This window comes from Taeniopygia guttata, chromosome 4 (assembly GCF_048771995.1).
Source record: "Taeniopygia guttata chromosome 4, bTaeGut7.mat, whole genome shotgun sequence".
NCBI classification, from domain to species: Eukaryota; Metazoa; Chordata; class Aves; order Passeriformes; family Estrildidae; genus Taeniopygia; species Taeniopygia guttata.
Genome location: NC_133028.1, coordinates 33,529,355 through 33,555,075, shown reverse-complemented (window position 1 = coordinate 33,555,075; position 25,721 = coordinate 33,529,355). Strand labels below are relative to the sequence as shown.

The following is a 25,721-nucleotide window of genomic DNA, read 5'->3' as shown; positions in this document are numbered from 1 at the left end:
AGGTTTTTTCCTATGTCAGATGTGTATTAAAGTATGAATGTTCACAATATTTGGATCCTTTGTCAGTATACCTATTTGACGTAGAAAAGAGTCTACTGGGCTCCATGACTGGGACCTATTAGTCATCAGCCTGTCTATTTTGAAAAAGAAATGTGTTTTTACAAAGGTTAATCAGGTGGGATTGGAATTAAATTCAAGTTGACAATACTCTAAGGCACTTCATTTGATTTTTCCCTTCATCAACCTATGAATCTTATTTAGAAAACAGCAACGCGTTGCAGAATGTTGTAAATGTGGAAGCACCAATTGTCAAATAGTGAATACTCAAACTGACAGTTGCAACAAAGAACTTCTAAGTAGTACACAGATGAAATGGATTTAAATGAATTGTTTGCCAAATTATTTTGAATAGGGAACACTTTTGGGAATATCAAACATTTCATGGACAACTGATAAAGAGAAGAAACACATTCTAACTATTTGAATTGCTTCTAAGTAGATACTTTGAGCCATGAAAAATTTATGTTTGGTATCCTTGTGGACAAAGTATTTTTTAAATAGGAATTTCTAGTGTCCCAAAAGATAGAAGAATATGCTTGTTTAGTATACAGGACTGTTATTCCTTGGGCTTTGTTTTAAAGTAAAGTTTGCTAGCTTTTCTATGGCAGTGCTTGTGCATCATTTATTGTGTACATTAACTACATCTATATTTTATTTCTGTTTCACTTGCACTTTTTGACAGCTTGAAAATTTCTACCTTATCTTTAAGTTTCATTAGGAAATATCTGCAGGCTACAGGCTGATAGTCAGAAATAAGAGGAGCCCTATCGTTCTGACCTTATCAAGCTGCTATGGACAATTTTTCTTCTACCAGCAGTACTTGATACTTTTAATCTGATGGTTTTTATATTAAAATTTGGCATATCTACTGAAAAAGCAAAGCTGTCTTGAAATAAGAAACGTTAAAATAAATAAAAATTTCCTTTGACTGTATAGCATGTGTTTAAGGGTTACCAAGATAATAACTGAGATATCATCAGCTGCCCTATGGGTATGCTTAAAGAATTTTTAGTTATTGGCATGCCTTTTTTACTGTAGTGATAACAGAGTAATACATGCAGTACAAAGGAGTTCTTTTCACAGAATGGTGTGGTGGTGGGTCAATAGAATGAAATGCATAAAACACCACATGGTTCCTTGAATGGAAGGACAACTTCCAAGTGTGAGAATGACTGTTACCTGAGGTGTACCTCTGCAAGAGCATATTCTCAAATTAGTGGGTTTGTTTCACTTGAATTCTTGAAATTAACATGCAAGGGTTGTTTTGGAGTTTTTTAATAACTTAAACATATGTAAACCCATTTAATACAATTTAAAGCAAATAATAACAGTAATAACAGTAATTTCTTTATGTACAAAATTAATTTCCATTAAATTCACCAACATCAAGATATCTCAAAGTTCTGTTCATCAATTTTTTTTCTAATTCGTATTTCAGCCAACACCACATGCTCTGGAAGCAGCATGGATTTTAACAGTTCTGGTAACAGTGTTGATAACAGGTACCTGTGTCAAGGACATGGGTATTTCAGATGCAATTGAAAAGGAAGCATGAATGCATCTAAAATGCATTCTCTTTGGCATTTCTTTTATGCAACATACCTTTATACCCCCTCCTCCATGGACATTAGAAGAAATTACTCATAAACATTGTCATAGGACTAGAAAGAGGAAGAAAAATGTTGCTCTTGCTTGCTGAAGTTTTTAGTGTGTAACTTTAGCCAAAAGCTAAAAAGACTGACTCGTACATTTGAGTCCTTTCTATGACTGAGGAAAATGTGTACATGAGAAGCTTGAACATGGATTTCATTGTCAGTGTGATGCCACTGATTTCAGAAATGTTCTAGTAAAAAAGGCCAGTTTAAAACATCTCTTCCAAAGGATTAAAACATTTTAATATCAAAATTTACTATCTTCTTTATGGGAGTTTGTGGGTTTTTTCTTTGTAGTTTTTATATGCTAGTTGTTTTCCATGGTCAACAGAAAACTAAATGGGGAATCCCAAAATGTAATTTCACAAATATAATATTCTAATAAAGCTTTATTAAAGAGGAAATTTACATCTATCAGAGTGAGCACAATAGTATTTTGTTGAAAAATATAAAAATAATGCAAACTTACTTTATATCTTATTAAAAAAGCATGTAAATGTATATTGGTCAGTATCAAATTTTTTAAATCCTGAAAATATAAGCAAAGAGGCTGATATAGTACAAAGAGTAAAGTGATGTGACATCTACAAAATAATTTTTGTTTCTTCAATACTGAAAAAAGATATGATTGAATTTTCTTTTTTACTTTTTATAAGCTTTTTATTTATCCTTCTTTTTGGCATGCGCTGTCCAAATATATGGTGTTTTTCTAATGCACTAATGACTTCTAAAACTTCAGTTTGAGGTTCTCTTCCATAATGTACCTGTAGTTAGTCTGGAAGTATTTCAGTAATCCTTTAGTTCAGTTCAGGAGAACTCTGCTTTTAACTTAGTTCAGTCCCACATCTGTTGTATACACTGATTTTCTAAATTTCCTACCAGACAAAATGGAAATTTAGTAGGATGGATAACAAAAAATGTTTTCTAATTGGATTAACATTTTTTAGATTTGTCTGCATAAAAAGGTATTGAATAAGGGAATTCAGGAAAACAAAGCTTTGTGCTGTATTGTTGAAGTAGTGAGTAGGAGCAAGTATCAGTAAGACATGTGAATGCAAGTGATGTGTTTTGTCCAGTAATCCATTCTGGACATCTGATCTGTATTACATAACTACATTTTAAAAGGAAGGATGACTGGTAAAATTCATTTTAAAATGGACAAAACACCTCAAAACAATCACTCACATTCATTTTCATACTTAGGTAGTGATGTCATGCCAGACACAGTGAAGTAAATTTTTAAATACAGGTTATCAATTTTTTAAATAACTAATACCCGGATTAGGAAGGAAAAAAGTCTGAACCTTTTTTTATGTAATTGATATAATAAATATATGTGCTGCAATTTATTTTCCTCAGTAAAATTTTTCCTTCTGTTATCATCATTACTTACCTCACAATACTATCCATAATAAAGTCTAGAATTCTGAATTCATTACCTTACAGGAAGACAGTGGTCCTGTTACATAGACAACAGACAGAAAACAATCCTAGAGCTACACATAAATAAAGCACAAGAAATAGCATGTTTACCTTAATGTATTTGTCTTAAAACTACTAGAGCTTTTCTGTATCAGAAAATGATGAATGAAATTACATTACAGCAATTACTGTAAGATGGTATCAACTTAAAAAATTAACAACCCCCTCCACCATATCTGTCCTTTACTGACACAACCCTTATTTTTCAATATATTACTTTAAATGGATTATTTTTATTTAGGCATTTTATCTATTTAATTTTCTCAGTGCCAGAACTTTAGTCTATACAGTCTGTGTTTCAACACTTTCTATGGATTTTTTTTTCCATATTTCATGCACTACATTATACCTTTCTGTGTTTCAGCAGCTTTTTTTAATGAGTGCCAATTTTTAATTTGGGTTAGAATAATTCAGCTGCTGTACCAAAGATTTAAGTTCAAGACTTAAATTAAATTTATATTAATATTTCTAATAATGTTTCTGTCATTCAGAAATATATAAGGTCACCATTATCTGATGGCCTACAGGTGTAAATTTTACATATTTTACATAAAATTTATGAAAAATTAAGTAAGGGGAAGGTCATTCTGCTGTGTTGCACTTTAATATTACACTTGATGTGCTATGTGAACACCAAACAAATAATCAGATTTTTTATAATAATTAATAAAACCTTTTAAAAAAGGCTGGCAATTTAAGGCACTGAAATTACAGACATATTTTTGATATATTGTATCAGTGTAGTTATTTCCAAATAATACAGTAAGAGCACAGAGGAACTACAGAAGTCATAGAAGAAGCTGGGTGCTCTTCAAGAATGTGTTGCTGCCACTGGTTCATTCTGACACTGTATGCACAAGTGTAAGAGAAGCAGCTGGCTTCAGCCATGCATCTTCATCTCTTATCTCACTGCCTTCCCCGTATTCTTTACAAACATTACCATCTCTCTGTGCCTTGTGTCAGCTTCTTCTCCACTCTTTCAGCACTCCAATTATCTTGTAGCCTAGTGAAACTGAAGAGGAACATGGGTGATCCTTAAGAAGGATTGTGTGCGTCACTGAGTTTCTCTGGTTCTGACCCTTATGGTGTCTTTCTACAATCATCTGCACTAGGGCTGTAAGGGAAGGGAGCCAGAACAATTGGCATTGTGGAAATCAACTGCTGGTCCCATCCCTTAAATTACATTTCCCATAGATCACATTACAAAAAGTCCATGTTTGCAAAAACTATCTGCTATATTTAGGCTTTATAGAAAGCCTCATTCCTGGAGAAAAATGCAAACTTCATTTTCCATGTAGTTAATAGACCTAATAAATTCTTTCAGGCCTATTCGTTTTGAGAATTTGTTATCAGTCACCACCTGATTCCACTGGTTCAGTTGGATCAACGTGAGAGAAAAGAAATGCGTCTTTCTTATCAGGAGACAAAGGACATTCATACTGTGGAAATTGTAATTCTGGATAAACTTAATGCTAGACAGACTCAGGTGCAGTATTGCCCATCGCTGTGCACTTCTTATATTTGAAGATTTAAAAAATTATACTCAGGATTACCCATAGATATTTTCACATGTAATTGCTTTTAAGGTAGCTGTCATCTGTTTTGTAAAGTGATTTAATATTTCTGTACAGAATAACAGCACAGGATGGAAAACAGTCTAATAGCAATGAGATTATGACTACAAATGTGTTTTTTAGAATAATAGGTTACTCTTATTATCAAATTTGAATGAAAGATTGAGATCATCATTGTTTGCATCATCTATCTGCATAATATCTTTCAAGCCAAACCTTATGATTTGAGATCTCATGCTTCAGATTATGGCAGTGGCAATAATCTTTCATAATGGTATGGGTGAGGAAGAGCAATACTGTGGGCATTCTAATGGCAGCACAAGTCAGTCATTCTGAAAATGTCCTTGCAGACAGAAACACTCAAATCAACAAAATCAACTGATCTCTGGGTTTCTTGGTAGTTGTTTATTCAAATAATACATTGACTTCATGTTTGTTTTTCTGTTACATGACTAATTTAAGCTGAAAGGGCTTTACTGTTGTGAAGTTGTGAGTGTTGACTCTGGCGTGGAAATAGGAACCTACCAGCTGCTCACTTATTCCAGCAGTTTGGGAAAGAGAATTGGAAAGGCAAAAGTGAAAAAATTAATGGGTCAAGATAAATATAATTTAATAAGTGATGGGAATCAAAGAAGGGGAAAAAAAAGCGGTGATGCAAAAGCAATTGCTCACCACTTCTGACCTGCAGACCAATGCCCATTTCTGTATGCTCTGCAAAGCATACAGAATCAATCAACATGGCATGTTTCATGAGTTGAATTTCTGAAAGAAAATGTCGGTGCCAACTTTCTCATTGCACTTTAAGCTATTCATACAAACCTTCTCTCACAAAATAATAAGCATTTAATTTCCAATTTCGGTGACCTACAATGTCTTTTGATGGTCTTGTTTCTTCTGGCTTATGTACTGAGACCATTAACGACAACTTCTTCTGGCCTATGTTAGAAGCAGTATAGACTGCCATGCTGCCTTTGTACTCTCCCTTGAATATGTTGCTGCCGGGTGAATTTAGTATTTAAGATATCAGTAAACTTCCTTCAGTACATTAGGCCAAATTTTCACTTGGATGCCAGGGTAAGCTGAAAGCAAAAAGAACTTGCAGTGTGGAGACCATATCTGCTCACCGAAAAACATTAAAAATCTTTTAATTTCTAAAAATGTTACAATAGCTGACCTCAATATTTTCTAACTTTATGAATTAGAAGACTATGATTTTACAGTTTTATTTCTACATATTAACTAAATGAATTCATAAGTGCCTGTGTAGCATTGCTGAATTGTTGATACTACTCTGATATCACCCTTTTATTTTAGCATGTTATGACTGCTGTGAATAGATATGAAATAGAGGTTAGATGCTTTTCCAGTTAGTCTACTTTGCCTTCCATTCAATCAGTGTCAGAGAACACTGTAAAGGTTACATGAAGCCACAAGAGTGTGAAAACACTTTGACTCAAATTTGTCAAAGCATTAATAGGGTGAGAATAATTAGCTTTATACTGTAGCTGCATTTTGAGAATCATATTAAAACTGGTATGTGTTGTAGGCAGACAGTGTGTGGTAAGTGGGAGTGGGGCTGCGGCTGAGCCTCATCCTTAACGGGCTACAGCTGTGCAGGACAGGTGACCAGTATTGAAGGTAATGAGACATGGAGTGCTGAGCTGCACTGACCAACCACAAACGGGTACAGAGGGCACACAGGTGGAAGGCATGTAAGATGAAGAGTATAAAAGGCTGTAGTGTCAATTAAGAAAGGGCTGCAGGTGCTTTAAGCCTTCTTTGTATCAGTCATGCCTCTGCCATGGTCCCAGTAGGTATGTACTATCACATTATACCTTTTGAGTGAACAATTGCACTGTGCAAAAAAATTTCTTGATGTAATGTCACACTGTATTGCCTCTTAAGCCTCCTGAATCCACGAGGTTTAAGATAACTTCATGAAGTCCTCCTGGTAGCTCAAAGTTTTAAGGATGTTAGATTGTCTACTTATGGTTGAGAGCATTATGAAAGATATTTTCAATGTTTCTTTACTAGGTGGTTCAAGCCTCTCTTATATTTATTTAGAATCCTGCACAACAGTCCTACACAATTTGAAGAGAACCAATTTAACCAGGTGGAAGCCAGCCATTTGATAATAACTCAGCAGTCACAGCAACAGTCTCCCAGCCGTGGCAAAGAATTTGTCTTTGTTATTTCGCCTCAAAATACAGCCTAGGAATCATAAGCTAACCTCAGCATCTCTATAAAATAATTAATAGTGAAATGAAAGATTTTCTGGTTTTGTTTTCCAAAATCTATAACAGTATTGAAAATAAGTATGTGATGCAAGTCTAGATGCAGAACAGCTGTTTAGGCTGTAATTGTTTGCAGTGATAGAAATCCTTTTTCTTGACTTACTTCAAGTTTTCTTTTAAGAAAGATCTTTTCATTTGCAAATGCTGTAAAAACAACCCATTTAGTTTAGGCATGTTTGTATATGTAGTTATGTATGGGTGTATATATAGGTATGCATATCCTTTTATTTATTTTTTATTATTTTGGACTTGAATAATAATATTTTCAGCCGTTTCCATATGAAGCAAGTACTTTATTTTCACTAATTTCATATGTCGGATATGCTGGTAGTTGATGCCTGTACTTCCTAAGACCAGGCATATCATCCATAAAATTGATGTTCAGTTCAGATTGGTCATCTGCTGCTGCTGCAACAGATGATCATTTTTGAGTCCCAATATGAGCAATAAGGAGGGAATAACCATATTATATTTTTAAACCGTTTAGCTATATTTTTTAAGAGGATTTTTAAAATAGATTTGCGTTAAATTTGGAGTCTCCAAAATAGTACTTGGTGATATATTGCCAAGATGCTTATTGAAGTTACTAAACTTGTTTCTGAAACATTTATGATAAACAGTATCAACTGTTGTGAATCCTCATTGAATTAAAAATTAGTTTCTGTGCTTAAAAAAATGCCATCTTGTAAGACAGGAATAATTTTAAAGATCATAAAGTTTAATTTGGATTCTTTAGTTTTATTTGAAAATTCTTAGTGTATTCAAACAATGCTCTGGTAAACTGAGCTAGAATTTTATGGGTTTGTGTGGCAAGCGTAGGGTAGTGGGGGTGGGGGGCTCCTGAGAGAAGCTGCCAAAATCTGCAGTGTTTAATGGAGACAATGTCAGCCGGCACCGACGTGGATCTGCTGCTGGACAAAGCTGAGCCCATCAGCAGCATTGTTAGCGCCTCTGTGATAACAGAGGAAAAAAAGGGAAAAAAAAACCCCAAACCTTTACAATTACAGCTGTAGACAGAAGTGAGAATATGTGCGAGCAACACCTCGGCAGCCACCGGGGCAGTGTAGAAGCAGGGGGAGGAGGCGCCAGGGCTGCGATTTCCCCGAGCCCGGGATGAGGCTCCGCGGTGCCCTGCAGCCCGTGGAGGACCCGTACCCGAGCAGGGCGTGCCTGGAAGATGCTGTGACCCCGTGGGAAGCCCCTGGCAGAGCCTGCGGACCCTTGGAGAGAGCAGCCCACGCTGGAGCAGGGGAAGAGTGTGAGGAATTCCATCTCTGAGGAAGAAGGAGCAGCAGAGACCTGTGTGATGACCTGACAGCGCCGCGCTAGGTGTGGCTGAGCAGGGAGGAGTCGGAGAATTTGGGAGTTTAGCCTGGAAGAAAGTAGGAGTTGGAGAAAGGATGTCTTTTAATATTTAGTTTTGGTTCTCATTATCCTGCTTTAATTTGCTTGGTTATAAATTAAATTAATTTCCCTAAGTCAAGTCAGTTTTTCCATGACAGGGCTGAGTGATCTGTCCCCACCTTTACCTTAATTCATGAGACCTTCATGATATTATCTCTCCACTGGCCAGCTGAGAGGCCAAGTGATGGAGTGGCTTTTGTGGGCACCAGGCATCTAGCCAGGGACCACCCACCATGTAATATTATCATATTATCTTAACAATTTTTTAAAGCACATTTATTTTTTGTAATAGTTGAATCATTAATCTTCTGTTATTTACACATCTTACAATTTCACCAGGTCTTAAAGTTGAAATTTTAATTTTTACACACAGTTTTTTTAAATTAGCACCAGTATTAGCATACTAGAAGATTCTAATGCAAAAATTCTTTACCTTCATCAAAGTAAGATTAAAAAATATTTCCTAGGTTAGGAACATCTATCAGTGATTTATTTAAGAATAAGATAAAAAGTGAACAAAAGGACAAAATATGTACCTTGTAGAGCAGAAACCTTATTTTAATAACAGGTATTTAACTAATTGACGTTGTTCCAATGAGTGCTTTATCAAGTTACTACAATTTCACCAGATTTCATTGAAATTACTCCATTTTGAACATGGTCACCAGCTATGAGATTACAACTATGCTCTGTAAATTCTTCTCTGATACAATAATGGGTACACCAAAGTTGGTAAGCTTCTACATAAAGGAACCAGAGAATCATTGTTTTGAAATCCACAAACTAATGCTTGAAATGCTCAGAGGTAACTGGATTCCTGTCTGCTCATTTCACGTAAAGCACTAAAGTCAGTTTTTTTCATCGATTTTTTTGAACATGTAGGATTTCAGCAAGTTTCATGTGTTTGGTCTGTAGTTTAGCCTGGACTCGCAAAAATCCACATACAACGTAGTTAGAGTTAATGTTTCTGCTGGAGTATCAAGCCATATATGTCTGATTGTGTCTGGAATATCCTGAGTTTTTTGTCCTGCCAATGTATTTAACCTGCTGGTCTAGGGATATTGATGTGCCAGTGCTTCCAGGGACACTTTTTATTTAGCCTCGGAATAAACTGTATCTTTATCTTAAGAAGGATCCAGACAGGGGCTTTCACACTACTGAAACTACGTGCTACTGTTCAGGTTTGGGAATGGACAGCTCTGAAGTCTATAATATCCCTAATGTGTCGTTAGATCATTGGTTGAATGCTTGAAAACCATGAACTGAAGCAGTTTGTGGCAGTGAAGCTTCACTGAAGGCAGGCCTGCCCCTGTTGAGAAGGCTGCTTGTTTAAGGCTGGTTTTGGTGTTATCTTTTGACAAAGGTTAAGCAGCTCCCTGCTAAGAATGTTGGCTGTTACAGACCACAGTACTTAGGAATTTTATTCTTCCCTTGCTAATACAACTGCAGAAGAGAACCACCTAGCTGCTTAACTTGGACATAAGCGTTCTGTTAGAGACACAATAGAAAGAGTATTATTCCTAGGTAATCATTGAACAGGAATTTAACCCAACGAGATTTAAAGAGACTTTTTTTCAGCACACTTAGGAGCAGTAGAGAATTTTTCTAAGTCAAATGACTGATAATTTTATTAGTTTTATAGATATTTCTATTTTTTTAATACAATAGATGTTTTCACTACACATCTGCTGTTCAGTTTATAAAATACTGTATTAGAAAAGCATTAAAAATAGCTATCAATAATAATGAATTTTATGCATCCCTAATGAGTTAATTAAAATTACAGTAATGTTTCCATTTTAATAAGAATGCTGTTATTCTGTTGCTGTCAATGAGATTAAATTATTTGGGCAGATTTTTAACACTTTACCTTGATGCCCAGTGGACATAACAACAGAAATTAAGCACATGTAATTAATACCAACAGAAAAAAAATAATTGTTAAAAGCAATAATTGCCATCTGTTCTTGTCAGTATTATTAATGTGCATAGAATAGCCTTTATTGCAAAATAGCTTACAACTGTAGTGTTGACAAAACTTTTTTCTTTCAAAGTAGCTGGACTTGCAGTAAAGAAGGTACGGTGAGCAAATAAATTCAAAATGTTAACACAGCCTAAGAGTATTGGTGTATCAGCCGATTTATAATTAGTTGCAGCTTGCAAAGAATGCAGATCTCTCAGGAATAAAACCACAGTACTACTTGTGGATAAGGTGCTGAACCATTCATGTGTTATACTTTGCTATCTTGTAACTGCTACAGTTAATCTGGCAATGTAAGTTTGATTTCTTATTTTCTGCGGAAAAATTATACCTTGCTTCAGTTTCCATAGCTACTAGTGTTCAATTGATGTATTTTCTATGCAAAAATAATTTTTTTTCAGTTTTGTATATGTAGTATACTCTATATTGCAAGGCTTTTGAATAATTTTCTTGGCCTAGAAGGGACAATTTAATGCAGTTTAGTAAAATGTTACTTTACATTTAGTAATTAACAGGTTCTCTTCTAACATAGTTTCCTAAGGCTTATTTGTGTCCTCAGGTTATTGCCAGATTCCTACAGTCTCCTGAATCTCTTTCAATCTGGTGGCTAAATTCTGCAACTTGGCAGAGGAGTAGAGATCTGAAATGATAGGTTCTTACAAGATTCTGGTGTAGTGTGATTTATGTAAAAAAAAAAAGTTTGGGTAAAAATAACATGATTTTATTCTTCATTCTCCATAATACAGAGTGAGGATGTTCTGTGAGCTGTGGCAGAACTCAGAGCAGTGAGCCCATTGTGGATGGCCTATGCTTGTAGCTCACAGAACATCTTTTGTCTAGCTTGAAAGAACCAAATTCTGCTAGTTAGATTGCTGAGGAATGTGTGCTGGATTCTTTTATTGGCACAGGATTCAAATTACAGTTACTCATAGTGTGTGGAGAAATTAAATATACATTGCTATTCATGGATGTGTAGCTTTAGCTAAATGTTTATAGTCAGATTCTCCCATGCTGAAAAATGTTTGAGACACTTTCGGAACTGAGGCAACAGACGTCTCTTGAGGCAGTGAGCTCTGCAACTTAACAAATTCACAGAGAAGTTCAGAAAGGTATCAATTTAGATGGTGAAATGAAGAGCCTTGATGCTATCTCTGAGCAAATAACAAAATCAGGCTTTTTACTAGATTTGAACAATAATAATTTCTGTTTGTAAATGTAAGTGCATTTGGTTTGAATTATGTTTCTAATGTGTGTGTCATGTCATTTTTTCCGATATGCCCATTTTGTTATTCTGGTCATGTATTACTGTCATTAATTAATTTTTTTTCAGTTGAATTTAATTTTAATGCCAATAGCTCAAAATAAGTACTTTTAAACAACAGAGACTGTAAGAGATCACCAAGTGTGTCCTGAAATCAACTCTTTAAAACTCTTACATGTTTTGGTTTTCTCAAAGTACATTTAAGATTGAATTCTTCAAATTCTTTGTCATTGGGAGATTACCATCCATTTCTGTATGTGGGTAACGTAACACAGATTTTTTTTCCTATGATTTTAACACTGTTCCTAAGGCATAGTTTGCAAAACATTAAGAGGGCATTTTAGGTTCAGTTAATCTGAAAAGAATTTCAGATTAAAATATGTGCAGCTCAATATATAGAGGCTGATGACCAGGAAAACTCAATACTTCTAGAAATATTTTGTCTTCTTATAGTAATTTCAACCAAGGAGATAATATGGCAAATTTCATGCAAGCAATAGTGACATTTCTTAGTTCAGCATTCAGAATCACTGGACATAAATATTTTGCTGATGCTGACAAAGAATTTATATATTCCTCTTATATTTTCTAGCTTGCAAGGCAAGAGTAATCACTTAGAGCAATTCTTATTTCTTAAAGGTCTGGTCTGAAATCTCTTACCAAAAATTTGCCTATGATAAAAAAAATGTTAGAAAACTTTAACTTATTCAGCAGTTGTGTGGTTGGATGTTCCATTGCACTGGAATAAGGGGCTTTTAATAATTTGCAGCAACAAATGCATTACTTTATAGGTCATAAAATAAATGCTGGTGGAATATATCCGATTAAATTACGTGAGTAGATGTCCGTAGACTCACTGGTATAACTGATCCTAATTATAGTAGTGTGTGTGCAGGTTATCCCCTATACCGTAGGATAGTGATTAACCCCACAATTATGCGCAGTAATTCAGTAATATTATGCTATACTAGTACCTTTAAACATATGACACTATTAAGTAGCTAGACTTTATAAGTTTATAAATCCATGTACTAAAATCAGTCCAACTATGAAACTATCTGAGTTTAAGGCACAGCCAGCACAACTAAGAAGTTATGCGTGTTTAAGGCATATACTGTCTTCCTAAAAGTCAGAATATATATAAAGGGCAATGTCCGGACTTGTGACTTAGAATTCCTTTATAAAGGTTTTTTTCCTAAAAGCTACATTCACCTAGATGGTGAGTTTTGCATTTAACTTTTGTTCTTTAAAGTGATTCTCTGCTTTTGTCTTGAACAACAGGAATATCACTAGATGATCTTACAAGACAGTCAGTTTGGATAGCCTTATAGGTCATCTGTTTTTAATATAAATAATTATGTCTATAGATAAGTTCATATCACTGGGCCAAATTCTAAATGAAGAGAGATTTGCTTGATGTTTAGTTTCCTAAATAATTACAAATGCTATACCAGATTAATGAAATTTATTATGCCACTCATTATCAGACTATACTGTTTGTTTCTCATAATTAACATTAGTACAAAAATAATAAATAGACTTGCTTTTGTAAGCTAAGCAGTCACTGGTTTTCTCCAGAAAGCTGTGTTTTTCCTGGGTGCCGTTGATAAAAAGGAAGGAAAAATTATCAAATTTTTTCTATTTACTGAAATATAAAAAATAATTGAGAATTCTATTTGGACAGTTTTGCTCCTGCTATACTGAACTGATCAATGGGGAAAACACCCTGTATGAGTCATCCCTGAAGAGCACAGCAATTTTGTTTGTCATCAAGTGACGCAGATGTTCATTTTACATTAATTTTCAGTGTTATTCAAGCAGCTTTCAAATTAATGTAATCAATAACATTAATGACCTTTTAAAAGCAAAGGAAGTATTAGCAATGGAATATTAAATATAGAAACCTTCTGTATTTGATATTAAGCTGTCTGTCAAACTACAGCTATTTCTAAAGTGGTGAACACTGGGAGATACTAAATTTGTTAACCAGATATGGAAAAACCATATGTATGGCAATAAAAACTTTCTCTTAATTTCTTCATACATACAGTTTCATTCCCCTTGTTAACTGTGTGCCCTGATAAAAACATCTTTTGATCATAATTCCTTATGTGTAGCATGTGAAAATGCTTTGCAGGTGCTGGACTTAAAATTGTCACTTCAGCTACCATTCAAATGGACACAGCAATGCAATTTCATCAACGCTATAAATCCTTATGCTTCCATTGTCTTTATGCAGCTGTCTTGAGGACCATATGTACATGTAATTATATAGCTGTATTACACGTAATTTTTCTTCCTGTTTTCTTTGTTTTCTTCTTTTGAGTATGACCATTCGTCATACTCAAAGTCACTTAGTTCTTTTTTTCTGACAGGTCTCTGTACAAACTAAGACCAAATACTATGACTTTGAGAGAGACATGGATGGAGGCAAGATACGATACTGAACCAACACTGGAATATCAGAGAAAAATGTCATGAACCATTAGTTAGATTTTTGAAACTTATATTTTCTTCATTGTCTTACATTTTTAACATAAGAGTAGTGATTTCAAAGGCTTCAAAAGGATATAAATAACATAATTACAACACTATTTCTGTAGAATAATGCATGGGTCAAATTATGGTGATGGTGATCATCGTTATATTTGGCTTCCTGTGAGATACCTCTTATTCATGCATCATCTCTGATGTGTATTTTCTAATTAAGTGTTTCATGCATTTTTACTAGGCTATGAGTGGGTTATTATATCTGTGCTGTCAGTAATGTATAGGTAGATTTCCTGTAAGCCTCATCCTCAATATTTCTATACTATTTTACTGTGTGTAAGCTAAAAATGAGAACAAAAATAATAAGCCCCCCAAAACAAAACCCAGCAAATAAAAAAAAAATAAAACACAAAAAAGCCCATAATAATGTCCACAAATGTTGTTTTCAAGTGTGTTGAGTAATGCTTTATTTTTCTGTGTTTTCATTGGAGCTAGAAGATACTGATTTTTATTTGAGTTGAAAAATTAGGAGATGGGAAAGATAGCAAGAATAACTTTAGTGGGAATATTTTCCATTTGCCTTAACTTTTTGGTGTTATTAATGTAAAGGGGTGTGGGGTTTTTTGTGTTTCCTGTAGTTTGAGATTTCAAATAGAAAGGTGTTTAATATTAGTTGTTGTATCATACTGTATGACTGCATGTGTTATGATCATAATTTTTTTTTCCTGAAATGATAGTTGTTCCTCCACACCCCCTAAGCTGCAATATATGGGAATTGCTTGTCATTCTCTTAGTTTTTCAATAATCTAGACAGGTTCAGAAAAGTTCCCTAAAGTTTGTGTAGCATTTAAAATTAGGCTTCCTGTGCTTCTCTAAGGAAAAATAGTCAATGCTTTGTATGTTATATTTATCATTCTTAAATTTTGTTTTCCTTTTAATATGTAAACCATTTTCCAAGGGGAATTATAATTTAATTCTTTTGCTTTCCACTTACTACTTCATTTCAGTTTTAAGTCATCAGTGCATTTGGCAATTCTACAGTTAGTTTCTCTGTTTTAGTAATTTATGCAGATTAGAGGAAATGAAGATCTGAAAACTGACTCCCCTGTGGCTCTTTTGAATACTTTACTTTCTAATCACTTTACTTCAATCAGTTCTTTATCTGTTCCCATGTTTAACCTGAATCTTTCCTGCTTTCAGTTTAAGATGAAGACTATCATTTGAGACACTATCAAAGACTTTATGTAGATCCAAATTATGGTGCTTGTACTCCCATTATCAATTGTATTTCTAATCTTCTCAAAAATGGAAGGTGACTGGTTGTCAGGATTTCAATTTCTTTAAAAGTATTATGAAGATAATCTATATTTGTTTTGAATTCTTGACAATTACTTGACTCTTGTCTTTAACTGAATTTTATGCTATAGTGTAAACTACTATTTTTTAAGGTCAGTTCTCTTACTTGTTCCCTTTCAGTGACGTCATTCAGTGTACACATGATGTACTCACACACAAATATTGTCTGTAATGAGGCAGGCAAAGCAAAGAGTATGAATTATTTTGCAGTTCCAGCATATGCAAGTACTGTAGAACTCTTGAGGGTTGCCAAGAGACTCATGTGCTTTTGGTTCTAGCAGATCAGTTCAGACTGACTGTTTAGGCAGACAGAGAAATGAACTTCAAAGCTTTTCTCCTCGGCTCACTGCCAATCCTCATGTTAGAGAGGTGGTAAGATCATTCCAAATGTTAAATACCTTATTGGACTTTGAATGTGAGTGATCTTCTGCGGAGTTTAAGACTGATGTCTGTGATTAGGTCATAATATGACCTATCACTATTCATTAGATTTTTAATTTTCAAAACATACTCTAGACCTAATCATGTTTAGAATAATATCTTATGTAATATGGGATTTTTTTATTTATAACTGAGAGCATTCAAGACAGAAAAGTTAGAAAGTCTGGACAAAACCAGAATAAGTAAGAGCAAAACTTACATCTGTGTATTCAAACTTTTTCTGTCCAGTGGTTAATGTCTGATCTATCAAAAAAGGATTTTTGTTGACAGCTGTGGAAGCAGGTTGACACTGATTAAGTTCTGAGTCACTTAAATCAGATTTTCCTACTTAATTCTACCATGAGTATATCTTTTTCAACCTAGATCATTCTGTGATTTTGTGATCAAAATTATAAAGCTTTATTTGAGAATCAAAGGATAAAATTGAAGATAATGGTTATATTTTTATGGAATAATGGGAATATGTTAGGGATTCAGGATTGGCATGTAATTCAGGATACATTGCTACTTGCATAAATTATTCTGATACATTCAAAGTCATAATGGGTTTAAAATGCAATAAAATTAGTACAAATTGATTAAGTATCTGAAGGGAGCCTACAGGATAGATAGGCATGGAGTTTTACAAGCATGTGTACTGACAGGGAAAGGGAGAATGGATTCAAACTGAAATAGAGTAGATTTAGATTAGATACCAAGAAGAAAGCTGAAGGGTGCTGAAGGTGCTAGAACAGGATGCCCAGAGAAGTTGGGGATGCCTCATCCCTGTAAGTGTTCAAGGCCAGGTTTTATGGAACTGTGAGCAACCTGGTCTAATAGAAGGTGTCCCTGCCCACGGCAGGGGTGTTGGAACTAAATGATCATTGAGGTCCCTTCCAGCCCCACCTATTCTGTGATTCTATGAATCGCTGATAAACTATCAGAATTTAGGTATGTACATTGAAAAGGCACATGTAATCAAATGCATGTTGAAGCGAAGATACTGACAGAGTATAAATTCTACTGCCTCGCAGTAACCTACCCAGCTAACCTGGGATGCACTCTGAAGATTAACAGTTTGAAAAACCCCACCAAGTAGTTCAAGTAATAGCTGTAGTTCAAAAGATGCCATTAAAAAAACACATTATCTTTCATTTGTAGGGATGCGCGAGTTCCTCAATGTTTAGTGAGGCATGATAGAAAGTCTGCATTATACAATATGTTAGACTTTGCATTTCACAGTATGTAAAATGAGTGTATTTGACAGGAGTGCTACAGATGAACACATTCTGAAATAATACCTCAAAACTAATCAAAATGTTTAAAGACAGAAGAACTTGGTAATGTTTTGGAAAGGTTTTTGGTCACTGCTCTGATACAGTGTATAATGAGTGGCTACCATGGTAACATCCTTAATTTAGCAATCTTCACATCTACTCTGGCCTCAGTTTTATGAACATCTTTTTCAAAGAGCAATGCTAAAATATATGTTTGCCACCCATAATTATAGCTATTAATCACTTTAGATAATGCAAGAATGTGTCAGCTCTACATTTACCTAGTAGCATATGTTTGTGTGATGAAAAGGTCCATACAATCAAAAACATATGCTCAAGTTTGGAACAGTAGTACTCCCTTGCAGTGAGAATAGCAAAAGATTAGTCAACATTTACAGTAAAAATATCCTGTTTGCTACAAATCAACTCCAATACCCCCAAATAGAGGAACATCAACGACAGTGTCAAATGGTAAAAGAAACAGCAGATGGAAATAAGTGGAATTTTTTGTTCTTTTAGGATGCAATTGAACAAAAAGAGGAAGAAACTTTTTAATTAAAAATACATTCTTCCTTTATATTGAGAATATGACCCCAAAAAGTGTGAATTTCCCAGCCTATTTTTTCATTATGTGTTTATATGATTTTATCTTTCTTATCCTACATACTAAAATGTATTATTTTAGCACATAATCCTTTGGAGAGAATATCTTTGCTTACAGCTGAGAATGTATCCCCCAAATAAGCAATTTATCCATTCTTCATTTCCCAAAATGAGTTATCTGCCCAGAAGCCATTTACAATTATCATTGCAAACACAATTTGTAAGGGTAAAAATTGACTGATTTCAGTCTATAAACAAGCACATGGTTTTTTCAATAATAAATTTTTAAATGTCATCAAATATGCATAATCTGTAAATTTCTACATTTGTGGTTTTGTAAACATTTGTTTGTATATTTTTAAGGTTTGCAGGCAAAAAATACTTTATTTAGAAATACATGGGTAACTCTTTCAAAATGGTGCTTATACCCCAAACTATAATTGTAACACTTCCACATTTGTGTATATCTGAAATTTCAGCTCAGTATTTTCTGTTTATTTTGGAATATTCAGTATCAGACTATTATGTTATTGCAGTAGAAATTTATAGTCATTCCTAAGGTCATAAGCTCTTTGAAGATAGGGGACAAAAGCTGTACTAAGTAATGAACAGGTTTTAATGCCGAATCTTCTTCTGCCAAAATATGTTCTCAAATTTTCTAAGCAGAGGTGAGAATGCCTTTGCATGATATTTGAATCAGTAATACAGTGTTTTAAATGAAACTAAACTCATTTTTCTTATCTATCTTATGTTTCTCAGTGTTTCAGATTATAAAGGCTGACATACTAACATAAGAATAGTTTCTACCCTGTTTTTCCCCACAGAGGTAAATCTGCCCCATTTTTTACTACATGATAATTTCTTTACTAAAGATTAGTAACTTAATTTTTGAAATAAGTTTTAAAAATAAAATATATTTAGCTATAAATTTTTCTATAACATAAATATGAAGGTGCTTACTAGTGTAGTAAATAGTGTAGGAAAGAGTAAAACCTTTTTTATGTTTACAAATATTTTTTTTTCCTCACCACTACTTGTACCTTCCCACTCAACTATTTTCTTTTTTTTTTCCCTGAAAACACTGTCACTAAAAACTTTGTTCATGGCAGAAATGAAAATAGCTTATTTTTTACCAAAAAGACTCCTGCAAATTTTGCTCTTGAAATAGAGTGAAACACTGCTATCATCTGCATATGCAATCTTGAGGGCATTATTTCATGTTTTCACATTGAAGGCAGAAGGCAGGTTTCAGTTATCATTACAGTACTTTTTAAGTGATGAAAAGAAATGAAAAACAACAGATGCACTGAAGTGAGACAGTAAATTTGATGTGCTCTTATCAGAAAGCTGCATTTATGAGGCTTCCACTCTGTTGGGATATGCCTCCAAATGCTACAACCTAACGGGAAATAAGGCAAAATTTCTACAAAACATGTATTCTGTGATCACTGAAGTCATGAAAAGAATGGAAAATAGGTTAATTTTAGCTCTGGAAATAGATTTGTTTCCTTGTATGTTTCCCGAGTTTGTAAGTTCAGAATAAGTTATTTAATAATAACTTATGCAGAAAATGTAATCAACTTTTAAAAATAGATTACTAAATAGGTACTAGGAGCAATTAGTAAATGTTTTTCTCAAGTCTTTGTATGCACCTTACAACAGTATCATACACTAAATTGCAAAGTATTTGTTTTCATATCTTTAGTGTCATATCACGTCTGAAAATAGTGTTGTGCCAGGCAATGTTCAATTGGAGAAATAAAAAATGGCCTTGATCCATCGGAACTTAAACCAGAGGTGCTAAACAAGAGAGGAAAGGGAAAATATATGAGAAAATGCTAGACTACAAAATTCTTTGTAAACATAGTCGCTTGGATTTCAGATATTGTTGAAAATTCTGTTGCTAGCACTTAAAACAAGTACTGAAATATGCTTAGACTAATAAAGGTGTTTTGTCCATAAATGCAAAAAGAAGTGGGAGGTCAGCACTCAAAAGCTACTTGAATCACATTGAGATAATTTTTTTTAACCTTTTTGCAGTTCTCAGAGCATATCATGTTTCATGAACCCTGCAGCTTCCTTGATGAGAATCAGAGAAATACACACAGGGCAACATAATTAAGATTAATCCATGTATATTTAACTAAGTAATGAATGTGGTTTACTTTACAGTATGTATTCTGAGATATCACTAATAATACCTTATCTTCTTTGAACAGGTAAATATCCTGTTTCCACACATTGCCAAAAGAAACTGCAAGAGACTTCAAAGGTAAGGACCTTCTCAAAAATCCTTCATATGATGATTTCTTTATCAGGAAAAAAGACTTTTTGACTGTCTGGCTGATAAAGAATTGCAGATGGCATTAATTGACATGGACTTCCTGTTTGAGAAGCTCTTTACATATAAAAGAAAAAAATTTGCTTTACCCTTGATTAGAAGGATAAGCATAATTTGGTAACAGCCAAAACAAAAAGGATTCATGGGTGAAAATAAAATATTAAAAGCTTATAACAATTTTACGATATTCTTCCTTGTGCAAGATTAAAAGCATACTGTTAAGCTACTAGAAAATTAGACTTGGTAAGAATTCTTTTTCAATATGAAAGATTTTTAAAAACTTTTTACTTGATACAACTTTCTTTCATTCCTCTAAGAAATATAAACTTGCATTTAGTTTCAGAGATTTAATTAATTTTGAGAGATCTTTAGATTTAGAATACCTTTGGTTTGCATTCAGTTGTGGGGATTAACTCAGTGTCATATTGTCTTCAGACTTCTATTTGTGGTACTTCATTGTTCTTCAGCTACATCCCCTGTAACAAATAGCTGATATTGAAAACCTTCTGTTCACCCTTACAAAAAATATTTGTATCTCTCAAGGACACAGATAACAGAAGACAAGTTTTCGCTAAAATTTTTATTTTTAAGTCATCAAGTTAGGGAGGGTGACAAGGACATTGTGATCTGCCCTAAACTTTGATTTGTTAAGCAGAGAGAAAGAAAGAGTAGTAATTATTCTTCCAGTCATCATCTCTGTGCCTACTTTATTTTAAAACACTGGGTATTTTAAGAACCTGTCACATGCCATTTATGTATATGTTTTAATGCATACACTGACAGGATAAGAGATCCTATATCAATATGTAGCCATACTTTTCTACTCTGCCTTAGAAAAATGTCTGATAATTTGTTTGTCTTCCCAAAACACAGCTAATTAATTACAGATATTAATGGAGAGGTTCTGAGAAAATTCTACAAGTTTTTGGGGATTGTGCCAGATATCATCTGAGTACTGGACATTTATGGGACAAAAACATGTGAGCAGAGTATCTAAGCTGAGACAAAAAAAGTCAAAGGCTCATTTCAGAACATGCTGTATTCCCAGACTGACTAAAGACTTCAAGCATGGTCTTTATGTCCCAGAAGAATTCCTGAAATATTCAGCCTTTCAGTATTTTGGCTTTGGTCATCATATTTTTGTTTTTGTTTTTTTTTTTCTTCTTCTAGTTTTTAAACTTTGTTTCAAAAAATCTTATTTATAATTTTTTTCATATTGATTGAAATCCCAGGGCAGTGTGAAATATGGGAGGCCACTTTCCTTATGCCTCAGTGTGCTACCTAGCCCTCTCTTTGTGTTTGTCTCATACACATGCAATGCTTAGATCCACCCAAAAACTCCAAATATTGAGTAGTCTATTCTACTTTGGAAATTATGAAGGAAATAATATCATAAAACGGATGGTTTTTGTGTGCAGATGTGTTGCCAAGTTAGTTCCACTTTTTATTTTTTATTTTCAGATCTTGTCTGTATATAAAAATACAATTGATGAGGTAATTTGTTTCTTCCCAAAGTACCTCTGGTAGACTTTGATCATGCCAAGATTTAAATAGTATTGGCTGAGTGAAAATATTTCAGTAAAAAAGAATGTTAGAGGTGAAAAATATGGAAGAGCTCAAAAAAGCATACTAAGAAAAAACACAAAGGAGAAAGAGAGAGTGCCATACTCCAAGGTCCTATTTGAATGCCACTGAGGGTGCCTAGGAGAATCATCATTGAAGGACATAAGTATCAGGATGAGAAAATACATGTCACATTTCTGACAGGTACATCTAACTGTGAGGGAAAAAAAAGCCCTATTCAGCATAGGAGGTTAAAAGAAGAATAGAAGTAATGACATTACAATCCTCTTGAGAAGTCTTGTTTTGTTTATTAAATAAGCCACACTAGTAAGATAAGTAAGAACTGCTTAGTCTGGCAGTGTTAATTGATGCTGTCCTGGGAGTTTATTGTTATGTATTACTCTTTCTGTCCTTTCATGTAAAGATGTCAGCACATTGTACCTGACAGGATGTGCTGTATATTATAAATTATTCTAATTGGGATAGAAAAATAGCCATCAATTTGTGCTACTCTGTATATCTAAGACATTACTTTAATTTGTACATAGTATTATTTCCCAAGTATGATGTTTACTTTAGGATGCACTGTAAATGAGTACTGCTTCTATGAAGTCTCTAGATGCAAAGTAGTTTATTCCATCCAGTTAAATTTTGACACATATTGATATATTTCCTTACACAAATACTGTGAACAAGTGTATACAACATGTACATGATAGGAAATGAGGACAAGAGATAAAAGGAATACAGCCTTTCAAGCCTGACACAAGATGCTTAGAAGAGAGCTAAACAGAATCTTGTGCTCTTTTTTGAGGACAGCTTTTATTGACAGCAGTGCTACAATCCAATGACAGGGACAGGAAAGGGCAAATATCAACTTCATTCTTTCATATTATGTCATGAATGTGTTGAATGCAAGGATGGGCATACTGTATCTTGTACAGGTGTTTATAGCAATATGAGTTTCCCCCTTCTGTAATTCTGGGACATGCAAAGTTGTAGAGGTAATTGAAAGTAAAATGAATACATCTCATTGCAGTGAATTACTTCAGGGATGCTAGCTGAATACTAAGGAATATTATTTTCAAACAAGATAGCTTTCTATCCTTCTGAATTCCATTAATATATTGATGCAGCTTGTAGCCATTTCAATATATAAAAAAAATGGAGAGAGATTTTTTCACCTCTTAAAAAATACTAGTAGAGATTTTTTTTTTTTGGATTTCAGTAAAAAATTGAAAAAAAAAAGTAAGTATTGTTTTCAATCATGTTTCTCTAATACAGTTGAGCAATCATGTATATTCCGTTTTGGGCCAGTCCTGTCTATTGAACATTTTAAATATTGCTTTTCCTGGTAAAATATGATGGAAGTGCCTTTAGAGTATGTATGCTCAATATTTATTTATTGCATGGCTTATTGCCTTCGTTTTTTCTCCTTAGAGGAGATATATTAAGTACTAGAGCATTTCAGTTGCGATTACTTTGCCTATGCATTAGGAAGAATTTTGAATTCAAGCATATATCATCTGTTTTGTTTAAAATGTCACTTGTCAAGCAAGTATGTTTCTATTAGGAGAAAAAAATACAGTTCCCACCAGTAACATTTTCATCTATGTGACTGCTTCTCTCTCTTTAAGACAGAAATAGATGTTGCGATGAAAAAGAGATGAGGGTCAGGAGAATCTCTTGAAAGACTTATATAGTGGTTTTCAAAGGACTGAAATTACTTGGAAGACTAGTTTCAAGAAAAATCAATGCAATTTAGGAGATGACATCATCCAGCAGACAAAATTATTTCAGGCAGGATCAATAAACACACTTAGACATTGCAAGAGGTAATACTCAGAACCATCCTATATAGAGCACAAAAAGAGTTAAGCTCCTCTGAATGAGATCCACAGTCAAGAATATATGGAGCAGACATTAACCTATAGTTAATCATTAGGAAATCCTAGGGTATGGTGAAAATGATGGTGAAGTGACAGGATTTCTAATACTCTCATGGTTTAGGATTAACACTACTTCAACTGACTAAACCCTTTTCTTGTTTCATTCTGTAGGATACGGAGCTGAGGTTGCCTGTTTGAAAATGTAATAGGAGATGTGTCCCTGGAGGATGCAATTAATATGCATTCTACTTACTTTACTCCAGAATCCTGTGACTGACTATAACCAGAATCCTGTGACTGACCCTGGCAAGTTTTCCATGCAAACAGATATTCTTAACTTTCATCTAGTGAGAGTTATACCAGGCAACCCTGTCCAGTTGAATTAAAATTCCAGGCACAGTAAACTGAAGAGAAAGAACTGGTTTGGGCTAGGTGGTTAAATTTGGAGAATAGAATTAGAATTCAGTTCCATTTCCATGCATATGGATTCAATATGCAACTTATATGAAATATATACTAAATTACATAAATATTCACTGATTAGATAAATTAACTTCCCTTGACCTGTCCTTGGACACTCAATCCTATTTTAAAAAATTACTTCCTCTTTTTGAATTTTATAAAATAGGCATAAATCCCGAAGCTTCTGCTACTTTTTCTATTTGATGGATTTTGGTTTTTTTTTTTTAAATATAAACTGCTGCTTCTGACAGCTTAGTCTCATTAGCTGGATTTATATAAATCCTCTACTCAGGAACAGGAATTTACTATAGAAATTTTCCTGCTAACCTCACTTGCCCAGAAATAAGAAAAGACAGGAATCTGCTCTGCCTTTTCTTGTTGGCATTTGGTATGCCAGTTGAGAGATGAAAATTTAAATTTCTACAATACATTGGGAGAAACAAGTAGCAGTCTCTGGCAGTAAGCAATAATAGGTTACTGATCTTCTCTACTTGGGGTTTTGCTTATTTAATATCTGTTTTAATTATTATTTCCACCCCTCCATCTTTGGGATTCAGGATGTGTGCCTTTTCATAAATTGTCTGAATCTTGTCATGCGCCCTAGTTCCAGCAAGTGTCATGGAGCAAACTGATTTGGGAGTTGCTGCATGTTCCAGGAAAAAAAGTGCTTAAATATCCTGGCCCTTTTGTTTTTTTCTATGTGAAAACAGTTGTCAGGCTCTGGTACATGCTGCCCAGGGAAGTGGTTAGTTCACCATCCTCAGTTACTTTAAAGATTTGTAGGTGTGACACTTGGGGACATGGTTTAGAGGTGGGCTCGGCAATGTTAGTTTTGTGGTTGAACTTGATAATCTGGTGTTTTCCAACCTAAATGATTCCATGACTTCTACTGAATGCCACAGAAGTGTGAAACTCGGCAGGAGACAAAAAATCTCTAGCCTCTACAGAGGAATTGTACCATAACTGCTTTCCTTTCCCTTCCCACACCTTCATTCCTCCCCAGCTCAAGGTACAAGATTTCAAATTTATTTTTCCTTTACAGAATATCTCCTTTGGCTGTTGTTTATCTTGTACTTGTGAGTTTCTCTTTGAAATACTCTGCTATTCTCAGTTGCACATGATATGTGTGTCTTGGAGTTTTCTGTTATTTCACAGTTCATTTTTAAGATGCTATATACTAATTTATAGAAAAGGATTGGAAAAATTAGCATATTGTGTAAATATACAATTTGTGGACTGTAGCTGTCAGTAACCTAAGAACACAATAATATATCAGAGATAAATGGCAAGCTATATTTATTTTATGCTTCATAATTTAACAGTTGAACTCTGAACTCATTTAAAGATATTACATTCTTCTACCTGGAAAAAAATAAACAAAAGATATTAATATTGCAAAGTTCTGGGATCCAGAAAAAGTGATTTAAGGAGATAGAATAAAATACCCAACTGAAAAAGTTTATTCCTGCCACTCTTAAAATTGAAATAAAAATTACTTTCAAAGCAGGACTGTTATGTAATTGGACACTATTTAATAGCATAGGTAATGACCAACTTTGCTGCATTTCAGTCTCTACATTTTTCAATTTATTTCTTTAACTTCTTTTTGCAG

The 25,721-nt window shown here is 34.0% G+C and overlaps 1 protein-coding gene across 39 annotated transcripts in view; it reads left to right on the top strand.

Moving 5' to 3' along the window:
• TENM3 (teneurin transmembrane protein 3) overlaps positions 1 to 25,721 on the top strand; it is a 1,292,556-nt gene that overhangs the window by 166,653 nt on the left and 1,100,182 nt on the right. For all 39 annotated transcript variants that reach the window (XM_072927763.1, XM_072927759.1, XM_072927755.1 and 36 more), the window contains one exon: positions 20,074 to 20,126. The gene's annotated coding sequence lies outside the window, so the exon portion shown is untranslated. The remainder of the gene's footprint in view (positions 1 to 20,073; positions 20,127 to 25,721) is intronic.